Here is a 12,500-nt window from a genome sequence, read left to right on the forward strand (position 1 = left end):
GAGGCTTACTGAGTTCCCTACTGTAACTTCCTCCTCTGTATATAACCCTTTGTCTATGTACCCTATAAGTGTAACTGCTGAAGAGGACCACAGTTAGTGGTCGAAATATACAGTTTACTCTGTATCTCAGCTTATCTTTCTCCGAGAGTGGGTTTAACTTTTAATATATATATATATATATATATATATATATATATATATATATATAATATATATATATATATATAATATATATGTATATATATATATATATAATGTGTATGTGAATGAACATTTGATGTCATATGAAAAATGCGGCACGATCATCCTTCGAACATATGGCATGACTATTATTTCTCATTGTCATCATAGTATATGATGATTTTTTTTATTTCGATTATTAAACTAAGTGAATATACAGCGTTAGTTTACTATAATTTTAGAATATCTTTGTATAATGATGAAAAAGTCACTCAAATGCTAATTTGAAATCAATATTTTTTGTACTAATATTGTTCTCTAAAAAATTTTATATTCAGAAGATGATATACAATATTGTTTTATATTACCTAATTTTTCATTTATCTTTAATCATAAATCGAAGTTTAGAAGGAACTCTGGAGCTTTTATATAAAATGCCTGTTATTGGGACTGCTCCTATATTACAATTCTTTATATCTATACCTAGGAAATATAGCGTTATTTGCCAAAGAAGTTTATACAACTACTTCCTAAGCAGATATCATCCACAACAATAAAATTATGACAGTCTCATTATAGGTAAATGTCACCCGGCATTGGTTGGGTTTAGATAGTCTACTATGCCTTTGTATATCAATGAAGATGATCTTTGATCCCTTTGATAACAAAAATGTCAAACATAAGTGAATGAAATAGCTTGGTGGTAATTACATTGAATCTATAAATGGTATAAAATGCGGAAAGAGCTAATTGGATCAATTCATAAGAACATAGAACCTAAGAATGGAGGAGACTACAAGAGACCATAAAGCCTACACTGTTCAGTTTGATTTCTATTACCACATACCATCCCCATCCATGAAGTTGTTAAACCTTCTCTTAAAAGAATTTATAGTTTCAGCGTTCACTACATGGTTACTAATTCAATTCCATATCTTAACCACTCCATTGTTAAACCAGTTCTTGCCTATTTTCTTGTTAAGTCAAAGTATGTCCAATTTATATCCATTACTGTGAGTCCTCCCTTGTCTTAATTTAAACGCGAATTCGTCAGAAGATGCTGAACTCAAATACATATTCCTTTGTTACAATTACTGAGTCACTTTTCTTCAAGAAACTCGCTGGCAGAGCGGGTTAAAGCGTCTACTTGCAACGAAGGTTGAGGTGACGGTGGTTTAAGCCCTGCCGCCAGTGAGTTGGACAAAGGGCATGGTTCATTAAATTCCACTCTACAAAGACCTTTGTAAGGGGCACCGTCTTATCCTCCTGATGGGGGGAATTCGCGATGTTGAGCCGTAACTTATCTCTTTTCTTTATGCAAAGGAAATTCCTGTTAGAAGGGTATCAGTGTATTGTTTACGAGATACAAGAGAGATCACAAAATTAATGTATGCTTTATGCACTTACATGCAGGCAATTGAAACAGACTTTTGGCTGCAAGATCAAGAGGAAAAGTGTGGTGTTAATTGATAGGTTTTCTAAATTCATCAAAGAATATCCCATACTCAGTAGAACAAAACAGCCTGTACCGCTGGGTTAAAACATACAAGGTATTCAACTGTTCATTATGAGAACAAAACATCATGTTTCTGATAATATCATTCGATATGGTCTATTTCAACGACGGAGTTTAGGATGAATAAAAAGCAGATTTGAATCCAAGAGTCGAAATAAAACTAATCTATATAAGGAGTAACAATTGTATTTCCTTGGTCTTCTCGACATATCAAGCCCATGGAAAGCTTTTAATGCTCACTGCGCTTAATTGATTTCGTAATAGAATTCATGCTTCAAATGTCAGACGTACAAATTACTTGGGTTCAAAATCATCTAGCAACTTTTTCATAATCTAAAGCTTATAATCATCGCCCCGCACCTTTACAGTTTTTCTGCAGCTGTCTAGTTACATCTGTGTTAACGTTACTGATGTGTAATTAATGTAAATCAATTATCGGAATTACTCGACGTGGAACTTATAATCTAAAATGAGAGTTGATATCAATCCATGGACATATATACTAATTGTCGGTGACATACATTCCTACCATGCAACCAGAAGATTTTCTATGATAGAGATCTCTTAGACTTCCTATAAAATTGTTATATCCTACCCATAACCAATATATATATATATATTTATATATATATATATATATATATATACATATATATATATATACATATATTGATAAATTGTTTAAGACAAATGAGAGAGTGGTAGGTGGGGAAGGGTAAACGAAGATGGGCTAAGAATACATTTATTGTTCTTACGTTTCGGTTATTATAACCTTCCTCAGAGAACTTGTTACAGAACATCTTGGTCACAACATTTATACCCGTAGTGGGGGAACTTGTGAAGCTTCGAGTATCAGGTTTTTTCTAGCGCATTTATTATTAAGAGACTGGCTGCTTTAGATAGGCATATAAATCCTTCACACCGCATTTCATTACTGTACCTAATTCTGATAAAACCGAAATTATTGATAGATATTTACTGAAAGGTGGCATAAACATCGCCAAGGTATCATGTAATAAAATAGGTAAAATGTTTAAAAACCACACTAATGACAACGACCTCAGTGTGATCTACCGCATTCCATGTAGTGGCTGCCCCTCGGCTTACATCGGTGAATCAGGTCGAGGAATCGAAGAGAGGATAAACGAACATAGGAATGATTTAAAAGCACACAGAACGTCCAACTCCCTGGTCCGCCACCTCGAAATATGCAACAACCTTCCCGAATGGAGTAAAGTTGAAATTTTACACAAATGATTACAAAAGAAGATGAGAAAGACAGTTGAAGCTGCACACATAAATGTCCAAGAAAATAATAACGACAGAGAAGGATTTATATGCCTATCTAAAGCAGCCAGTCTCTTAGTAATTAATGCGCTAGAAAAAACCTGACACTCGAAGCTTCACAAGTTCCCCCACTACGGGTATAAATGTTGTGACCAAGATATTCTGTAACAAGTTCTCTGAGGAAGGTTCTAATAACCGAAACGTAAGAACAATAAATGTATTCTTAGCCCATCTTCGTTTACCCTTCCCCACCTATCACTCTCTCATATATATATATATATATATATATATATATATATATATATATATATACTGTTTATATTTTTCAAGCAAGGGGTGAATGGAGAATGGTTGTATATGGAAAATGTTGTGATGCATGAGGTGGATTGGACGGGGGAATGGGGGTGAGGTAGTGTGTGTGAGCAAAAATTTTTGACGCAGCCCGAAGGGATTTCTCCCCGTCCTCTCCTTTATATGGGGGGGCGGAGAGGGGGGGTCGCCGATTTAATGAAGCGGCCTTGCTGTGGATGTGCTGTGTCCTGCGACACTGCTTCTGACCCAGGGCAGTGGACAGGGTGCAGGGATGACCCGTCATCTAGGAGGTGCTAAGATGGGAGGGAGGGTGGAGGGGTGTGGAGTGTTTTCGGGGATGAAATGGGTGGGAATGTTTTTTGTGCCTTGTCCTTTTTGGCTACCCCCTGGTAAGGGAAAAAAAAGCCTTGGTATATGTATATGTATGTAAGCTTTTCGACCTGAGGATACAGTTGATAGCATATTCTGAATAACAACAGAACATGTTCATTAGCCGAACAACTAAATTAATTCAAGTTACCTCAATAAAGCTCTTCAATATGTTTTTGATTTATTTTCTGATTAACATGAAGTGATTTAGTACTGATGAAAAGTGGTGCCCCATTCTCCCCTCCCCCATCATATAGCTTCCATATCATGTTAAAACCACACACACACACACACACACACACACACACACACACACACACACACACACACACACACACACACACACACACACACACACACACACACACGTCGGACAGACGGCGATGAATGGAACTCCGGAAAACGTAATATTCGTGGATTACAGCGATAAGGGAGTACCTGTGTTGTATTAGTAGGGAAGGGGAAAGCTCGTGGTGTAGTGGACAGGTGAAGAAAAAGGAGAAAGGGAGGAATTATTGAGAAAAATGGAAGAAAATGAGGAAGGGGAGGAACAGGCCCCGTAACTCAGAAGGGGGTTAAACAAAAGTTGCGCAGTCGACACAAGTGAATTCGAAGAAGTCAGCAAAGGGATTAAAAGTAGAAATACAGATAAGAACAACTTGATAGAAAGTGGAGATAATTATTTCTATGGATTTAATGTGGGAGGAGACGACAACGTTTCCCTATTAGCAAGTCTAGAGGATAAACTAACAAAAATGAACGAAGCAAGGAGGTTAGCTTCTGCCAACTCGCGCTAATTACACAGAGAGTTGATGAACTGGAAGAACTAAAGAAGGAGAAACAAAACTTAAATAAAGAAATAGAAGAATTAAAGACACAGTTAAACGAAGCAAAGCATGAGAATGAGGAACTAAAGAGGAATAATAAAGAGGATAAGGAGTCCATACCAGAAGAGGTAAAGGGTTGGAGAAAAGTTCAGGAGGATAATAAAATTGAATTTAGAGATATAGTGAAACAACAGATAAAGGAACACACTAAGGACACATTTAGTAAAGTGATGAGAGAGAAGGAGAACATAGTAAGAGACTTAACATATAAAAAGAAATGTAAAATTATATCAAGAATGGAAGAAAAGCATAATCGAAATAGGACTACATGAGTAAAAGAGGAGAAAGAAAAGGTAAACAAGGTATTAGAAATATTTCAAGAAGGTGAACAGGAAATGGGGAAAGAAATTGAAGAAATATATGGGCTAGGGAAATACAGTATAGACAAGACCAGACCAATTAAGGTTAAATTCAGGTCACAAACAACAGCAGGGAATGTCTTAAAAAAAATGGAAACTAGTAGAAAGTGATCAGTACAAACAGGTATGGATAAAAAGAGAGATGAATAAAGAGGAAATTGAGGAAGAACAAAATAATAGAAGCTAAAGAAAAAAAACCCAGAACAGAACAGAGTCAAAGAAAAATTCTATTGGAGAGTAGTGGATATGAAGGTGAGGAAATGGTTCATAGCAGAGAAAAACGGAAGGGAAACAGAAAACAGGATAGAGGTAACAGAAAATTAAAAGTGTTCTTCACACATATAGATGGATTAATAACAGGCTTGGATGAACTGAATGATTACCTGAAGGAAAAAGAACCGGACATAATGGGAATTGTTGAGACAAAATTGGAAGGTTCATTACCACCCAACAGTGTAGGACATGGTGTATATAATTAATGGATTAGAAACAGAGGGGTAAAACAAGGGGGTGGTCCCTGACTAAGAAGGATATAAATGTGAGGAATGTTACATATGGAAAGAATAGAGAGGAGATAATTATGATGGAAATAGAAGACAGGGACAAAAAGAGCAGGAAGTTTGTGGTAAATTATGTGCCTCCTAAAACGGCTTCGTGGGAAGAGAGAGAACAAAGGAATATGTTAGAGGACACAAGAATAACACTAAGACAATGGAAAATGAAGGAAGAATAGTTATAATGGATGAATTTAATTATAAAGAAATCTGCTGAGAAAAGATGACAGTGAAGGGTGGAGACGACCTATGGGGAAATGTACTACTTGGTATCATTATAGAGCATACAATGACACAATGGATACAAGAGAATACTAGGTATAGAAATGAAGAGCCATAGAGACTGAACCTAATAATCACATCAGAACCTGAAATAGTAAACAAGATTGAATATAATACACCAATAAGTAAAAGTGACCACATATTAGTTGAACTGGAATTAAATGAGGAAAAATACATGAAAAAACGAACAATATAGAAAGGAAAGATTGATGCATGGAAAAAAAAAAAAGCAGACTGGGAAAGGATACACCAGGAGGAAACAACAGTAGAAGAGAAATTAAATATTTGTAAAAAAAAAAAAAAAAAAAAAGGAATGGAACAAAATATGTAGGGAGTTAACAGATAAAAGGAATAAAGCTTGGATAAAGTGGAAGAAATACAAAAGACCTGAATACGGAAAATATACATTAGTTATAGAAATGAATATGTAGAAGTGTGCAGAGAAGGAAAGAAAAAATACGAAAAGGATGTCATAGAAAAATATAAAGATGAACCAAAACTATTTTTTAGATTTGTAAACAAGAAACTGAAAAACAAAAACAAAAATTAGTGAAACTACGACAAGGAGTTGAATACACAAAGGAAATAGAAATGCCAGAAATTATGAACAAGCATTTTAAATCAGCGTTTACGAGGGAGAACATACAACTTAGAGATGTCGAGTGGGAGGGGTAAGTCCCCCCTATGAAAAAGATAGGAGTAACAAGGAAAGAAATAATGAATCACTTAAGTATTCTCGATGTCAAAAAATCGCATGGACCAGATGAAATGGCAAACTGGATTTTGAGAGAATGCAGGAACGACCTAAGACAAAATATATAGTCTAATAAACAGTTCATTGAAAGAAGGAAAAGTTCCGGAAGATTAGAAAAGAGCAAATATAGTACCAATGTATAAAGGGGGAAACAAGGAAGATCCTACTAACTATAGACCGGTCTCTCTTACAAGTACGGTAGCTAAATTTTGTGAAGGAATGATTAAAAATAGATAGATAAGGTATTTGGAAAAAAGAAAACGTACTAAATCCAAGGCAATTTGGATTTAGACAAGGACGATCATGAGTCACAAACTTGATGTGTTTCTATTCAAGGCTAATAGGTGTAATACAAGTAGGAGATGGATAGGTTGATTGTGCATTTGTAGACCTGAAAAAAGCTTTTGATATGGTGCCATATAAGAAATTGATAAATAAATTAGAAACTGCAGGAGGAATGCAGGTAAACTGCTGAAGTGGATAGAAGACTTCTTCCATGAAAGAAAAATGAGAGTGGTGATAAGAGACAAACATTCCAATTGGGATGATGTGATTAGTGGAGTTCTACAAGGAACAATTTTGGCCCCAATCATGTTTGCTATATATATATAAATCAAATGGATAAAGGAATTGAAATTCAAATGAGCTTCGCAGACGATGCAAAAATGTTGAACAAAGTAAACACTGTAGAAGATTGTGAATCGCTGCAGAGTGATATCAATAAAGTATGGGAATGGAATAGGAAGTGGGAAATGGAATTCAATATTAAGAAGTACAGCATAATGGAATTTGGAAGAATAAAAAAAAAGTGGGATCAGATAGATTGGGAGAGGAAGAAATTAAAACAGTAGAAAAAGAGAAGGACCTGGGAGTCATTATTATAAGTAATATGTCCCTTGAAACATGTAAACAACACTTTTGGAGAAACCTATAATTCAATAAGAACAAAGTAGCATTTACATACCTGGACGAGGAAATGGTGAAGAAAATACTAGTCACTTTGATAGGACCAAATTGGAGTATACAGGGACGACGTGGTCACCAGGTATATAAAAAAAAATGTATAACAAATCTTGAAGGAATACAAAGAGCAATTACGAAATTGGCACCAACGCTTTCAGAACTATCATATGAAGAGAGACTGACAAAACTTGAACTATAGATATTAGAGCAAAGAAGAGAGAGAAGAGACTGGATAACTATTTACAGAATCATGAAAGGCATAGAAATGATTGATAGAGAGGATCTAATAAAATGGGATAGTAGAGATACAAGAGGACACGAAAAGAAAATCAAGAAAGACAATTATAGAAGAGACCTAAAAAAGAACAGCTTTCCCCACAGGGTAATAGACGCTTAAATGAAAGTGTGGTGTGTGCAAAAACAATACACGAATTTAAAAAGTCTAGATGAAACGAGATATAGGGACGGGACACACGAGCATAGCTCCCCTTCCCGTAAAATATAACTAGGTAAATACAACTAGGTAAACACACACACACACGCACACACACACACACACACACACACACACACACACACACACACACACACACACACACACACACACACACACACACACACACACACACACGTGCCACAAATTTCATCTGTTTCTACTTAATAATAATAGATATAATACAAGAAAGGATAAGTTAGGTTGATTGTACTTTCCTAGACTTACAAAACGCCTTCGACAAAGTGCCACATAAAATAAAAATGAAAAACATAGGAGGGACACAATGTAAACTACTTAACTGGATGGAGGATGAGAATTTTTTGCATGGAAGCAAAATGAGGGTAGTGCTCAGAGAAAAGAGTTAAGTTTGGGAAGAGATGATTAGTGGAGTTTCAAAGGGATCAGTACTGGCTCCAATAATGTTTGCTATTTATGTGAATGACGTGGATGAAGATGTGGAATGGTACATGAGCTTCTTTGCAGACTGAAACGGATTGTGAATCACTGCAGAGAGACCTAAACAAGGTTTTGAAATGGAATCAGAAGTGGGAAGCAGACTTCAACATCAAGAAATGTAGCATAATGGAATTCGGAAAAAAATGGAAAAAGAATATCAGGGCAATATAAAGTCGGAACAAATGAAGTAAAGAAAGTGGGATCTGAAAAAGACTTGGGAGCAATCACCACAAATTACATGTCCCCTGATAAACAGTTAAACAAAATTATTGGAGAATCCTACAACTTACTAAGATCAATAAAGATGGCCTTTACTTATTTGGACGAAGAAACTATAAAAGAAAATACTAGTCACACTAATAAGGTCTAGACTGGAGTATGCTGCGATACTATGGTCATCCAGTACCAAAAAGAATAAAAAGAAAATTAAAAGAACCCAGATAGTATCTACGAAGATTGCCCCAACTGTTTGAAATCTGTCATATGAGGAGAGATTGTCAAAACTGAATTTACCGACTCTCTGAACAAAGAAGAGAAAGAGGTTAACTTGCTGACCATCTACAAAATCATGAAAGTCATGGGATTCCTTGATAGAGAGGACTTACTAAATTGTGATAAGAGAAATACAAAGGGGCACGAAAAGAAACTCAAAAAGGATAGCTATAGAAGAGATCTGAAAAAAAAAAGTTTTCTACGCAGAGCGGTGGATCTCTGGAACAAATTGGATGAAACAATAATGTGTGCAAAAACTATACACGAATTTAAGAGCAAACTAGACAATGCGAGATACAAAGAAGGTACCACGAGCATAGCTCCCCTTCCCGTAAGATACAACTAGGTAAATACAACTAGGTAAATACTAGGTAAACAAATGCACACACACACACACACACACGTACACACACACGTACACACACACATACACACACAGACACAGACACACACACGTACACACACACACACACACACACACACACACACACACACACACACACACACACACACACACACACACACACACACACACACACACACACACACACACACACACACACACACACACACACACACACACACACACAAACTGGATGCTGAAAGACAAAAAAGCGGGTCACTACGAGCATAGCTCTCTTCCAGTAAAATACATCTAGGTAAACACACACACACACACACACATACACATACACACATACACATACACACACACACGCACTAGCACAGACACTGTGTATTTATACTGAGATTTGCATCAGAAATTGACTTCAATTGGGTCATTGTTATAACAGACATTTCTAAACTGACCCTAGTCTTCGACCACATTAAACATCACTGAATATTCTTACATCGATGTCACAAACAAGTAATCCTGTCACAGTAATATTGCCTTTACTGCCCTATTGGTGACTTCTACAACTCTATTTGGTGACACAACTGTGCCCACATCGCCGCTGCCGCGAGCACCATTACCATATTCCTGCCCTATCCACGCCATATGGCTGAGCATAATATACAGTGAATCCATTACAGAGATGGGTTCGGCCGGGATTCCTTGCACAGGACCACGGGAATAGGGCTTCGCGAATGGGATCAACACTATCAGACCACATGAAAAATGATTATGATTTAATCTAATTCGGAGTCGTTGTTGTAGTGAGCAACGAACAACCGCACCGATATGCAAAACAATGAGAGTTCTTGTCTTTTCCTTTGCCTCAGCCCGCATCAAAATCAGGCCAGATTCTTTCCCTCCTCAATCGACCACGTCTTCTTTAAAGGTTGCAGCTAAGCCACTGCGCTCTGGTAATTCTTTGGAGATTTGGGTCTGGCTAGCACTAGACGACTTCATTCAGATAAGTGTTCCTTTTCAAACTGGCGATTTATTTTGTAGATTTTGTTCAGGTTAATAACAGACGATTTTGATTTGATGTGGAGGATTTGTTATGGGCTCACTTTGTATAAAGTAAAGCCAGGTTTGAGTCCAGCGGCTACCGATGGCTAATATTGTAGCAGTCCTAACACATAATTGGAGCAGGTTTCGCTTTGTTTCATTTAGTGTAAACCACCTTTCTCGATTTTCTCCACTTTTGCAATATGCATGCTAAGCTACGGTATGTTAGGTTAAGACCTTGTTTCGTACGGTAATCATAAAGGCCATGGTTTAATCCAGAAGATCTCTGGTGACTTCCACTTACCCGAGCACACGGAGGGCAAAGATTTAGCCACAACTAGGTCTCCTTAGTCTAGGCTCCTCTTTTTCTTTCTCTTCCTTCTTTCTTTTCTTTATTTTTTTCTTTTCTTCCTTTGATATGTTCTTTCATTTACCTGATCTTTTCTATTCTTTCTTACGTTTTTCTTTTTCTCTCTTGTTCTCTAACTTTTTATTTCTTAATAGCCTGACCTAATGTAACGAGTTTACACCTTTCCCCTTGTGATTGGATAGCCAAGGTGAAATGTCAATCATCGGTAGCCATAGCTTGGGCAAATGACAGTCACTGGTAATTAAACCCGGCCATACACATCTTGACCCCCTTTTCAATTTCTTGAGATGTGTACGCCATTTTTTTTTTTTTTTTTTTTTTTGTCTTGAATTCACATTATCTTTTCTTCTGTATGACTCAGTTCCTCTCATTACCCACGAGCAAAACCTCCTCCCAGCCAAATCCTACCCTTTTAGAATTAATCTTTCTCATTTCCCCCCGTAGTCTTGGTTAAAACCCAAAGTCTGAAAACCCCTAATTCCCGCACCAGTTCTTACATTCTTCCCTTCCACATCTAGAGGAGGAACATTTTCTCTTGACTTTTGTAACCTTCCCCATCTCCCATCCCCGACTCTGTTTTCCCTCTAGTCTAACCATCTTTATAACCCGGGGTTCCTCGTCAGCCATTGGCCCAGATTCTACACGAATCTCCTCATCTTCATGATCACAACGCTGCTTTTAAGCCCTACTCCGTGTTATGAGGCTGGTTTTAGTATCACAGATCTTCCCTTTCGGTGCTCTCCTTCCCTCCCTCACTCTGACCACGTTTTACCCTAATTCACCTCCTCCCTTATGCCAATACTTCTCCCTCTTTTTCACTCTCCCACTTCCCCTGCTGACTCTCCTAACCCTTAGACTCTCCTCCTTGTTCTCTTTCACCTTCATATTTAGCCTTTTCCTCCCCTTCCCACACATTTATTCTCACTTTCTGCCTAACATTCACCTCCAAACTCACCCTTACCCTCGCCCTCACCCTCACTCCCACCCTAATTCTCTCCACTCTATCCCTCACCCTCACCCTCACCCTCACCCTCACCCTCACCCTCACCCTCACCCTCACCCTCACCCTCACTCTCACTCTCACTCCCACCCTCACCTTTACCCTTACCCTTACCCTTACCCTCACCCTCACCCTCACCCTCACCCTCACCCTCACTCTCATTCTCACTCTCATTCTCACTCCCAACCTCACTCTTTTACTCGCTATATCCACCTTTGCTCTCGCCTTCGCTCTTACCCTCAACCTTACAATTCCACCTTTATTCTATCTCTTGCCTTCAACCTCACACTCACACACTCGCACTCAAACTAGCACTCACATTCACACTTGCACGCACACTCGAATTCACATTCACCCTCATACTCACCATTATACTCACCCTCATACCCTCATACTAATGCTCACCCTCACATTCACCCTCACCTTCCCATAAACCCTCACCCTTACAATCAGTCCTACCCTCACTCTTTTCCTCATTCTGTCCCTTACCTTCACCCTCACCTTTATCCTCACCCTTACCCACACTCTCACCCTTACCCTCACCTTCACTTTGACCCTCATCCTCACTTTTACCCTAATAACACTCTCACCCTCAACCGCACCTACATCCTCTCCCACAACCTCTCTATTACCTTCACCCTCACGCTTATTCTCATCCACATCCACATCCACTCCTTATCCTCATCCTTATCCCCATCCTTATCCTCTTCCTTATCCTCATCCTCATCCTCATCCTCACCCTCATCTACGTTCTCGTCCTCATTCTCCTTCTCCCCTGAACCTCACCCTATCATCTCCTTTGCTCTTTTCTTGTCTGTTCTCTTTTC

The sequence above is a fragment of the Oratosquilla oratoria genome, chromosome 7 (genome assembly GCF_046742065.1).
Source record: "Oratosquilla oratoria isolate Oo_2021 chromosome 7, ASM4674206v1, whole genome shotgun sequence".
In the NCBI taxonomy this organism is placed as follows: Eukaryota; Metazoa; Arthropoda; class Malacostraca; order Stomatopoda; family Squillidae; genus Oratosquilla; species Oratosquilla oratoria.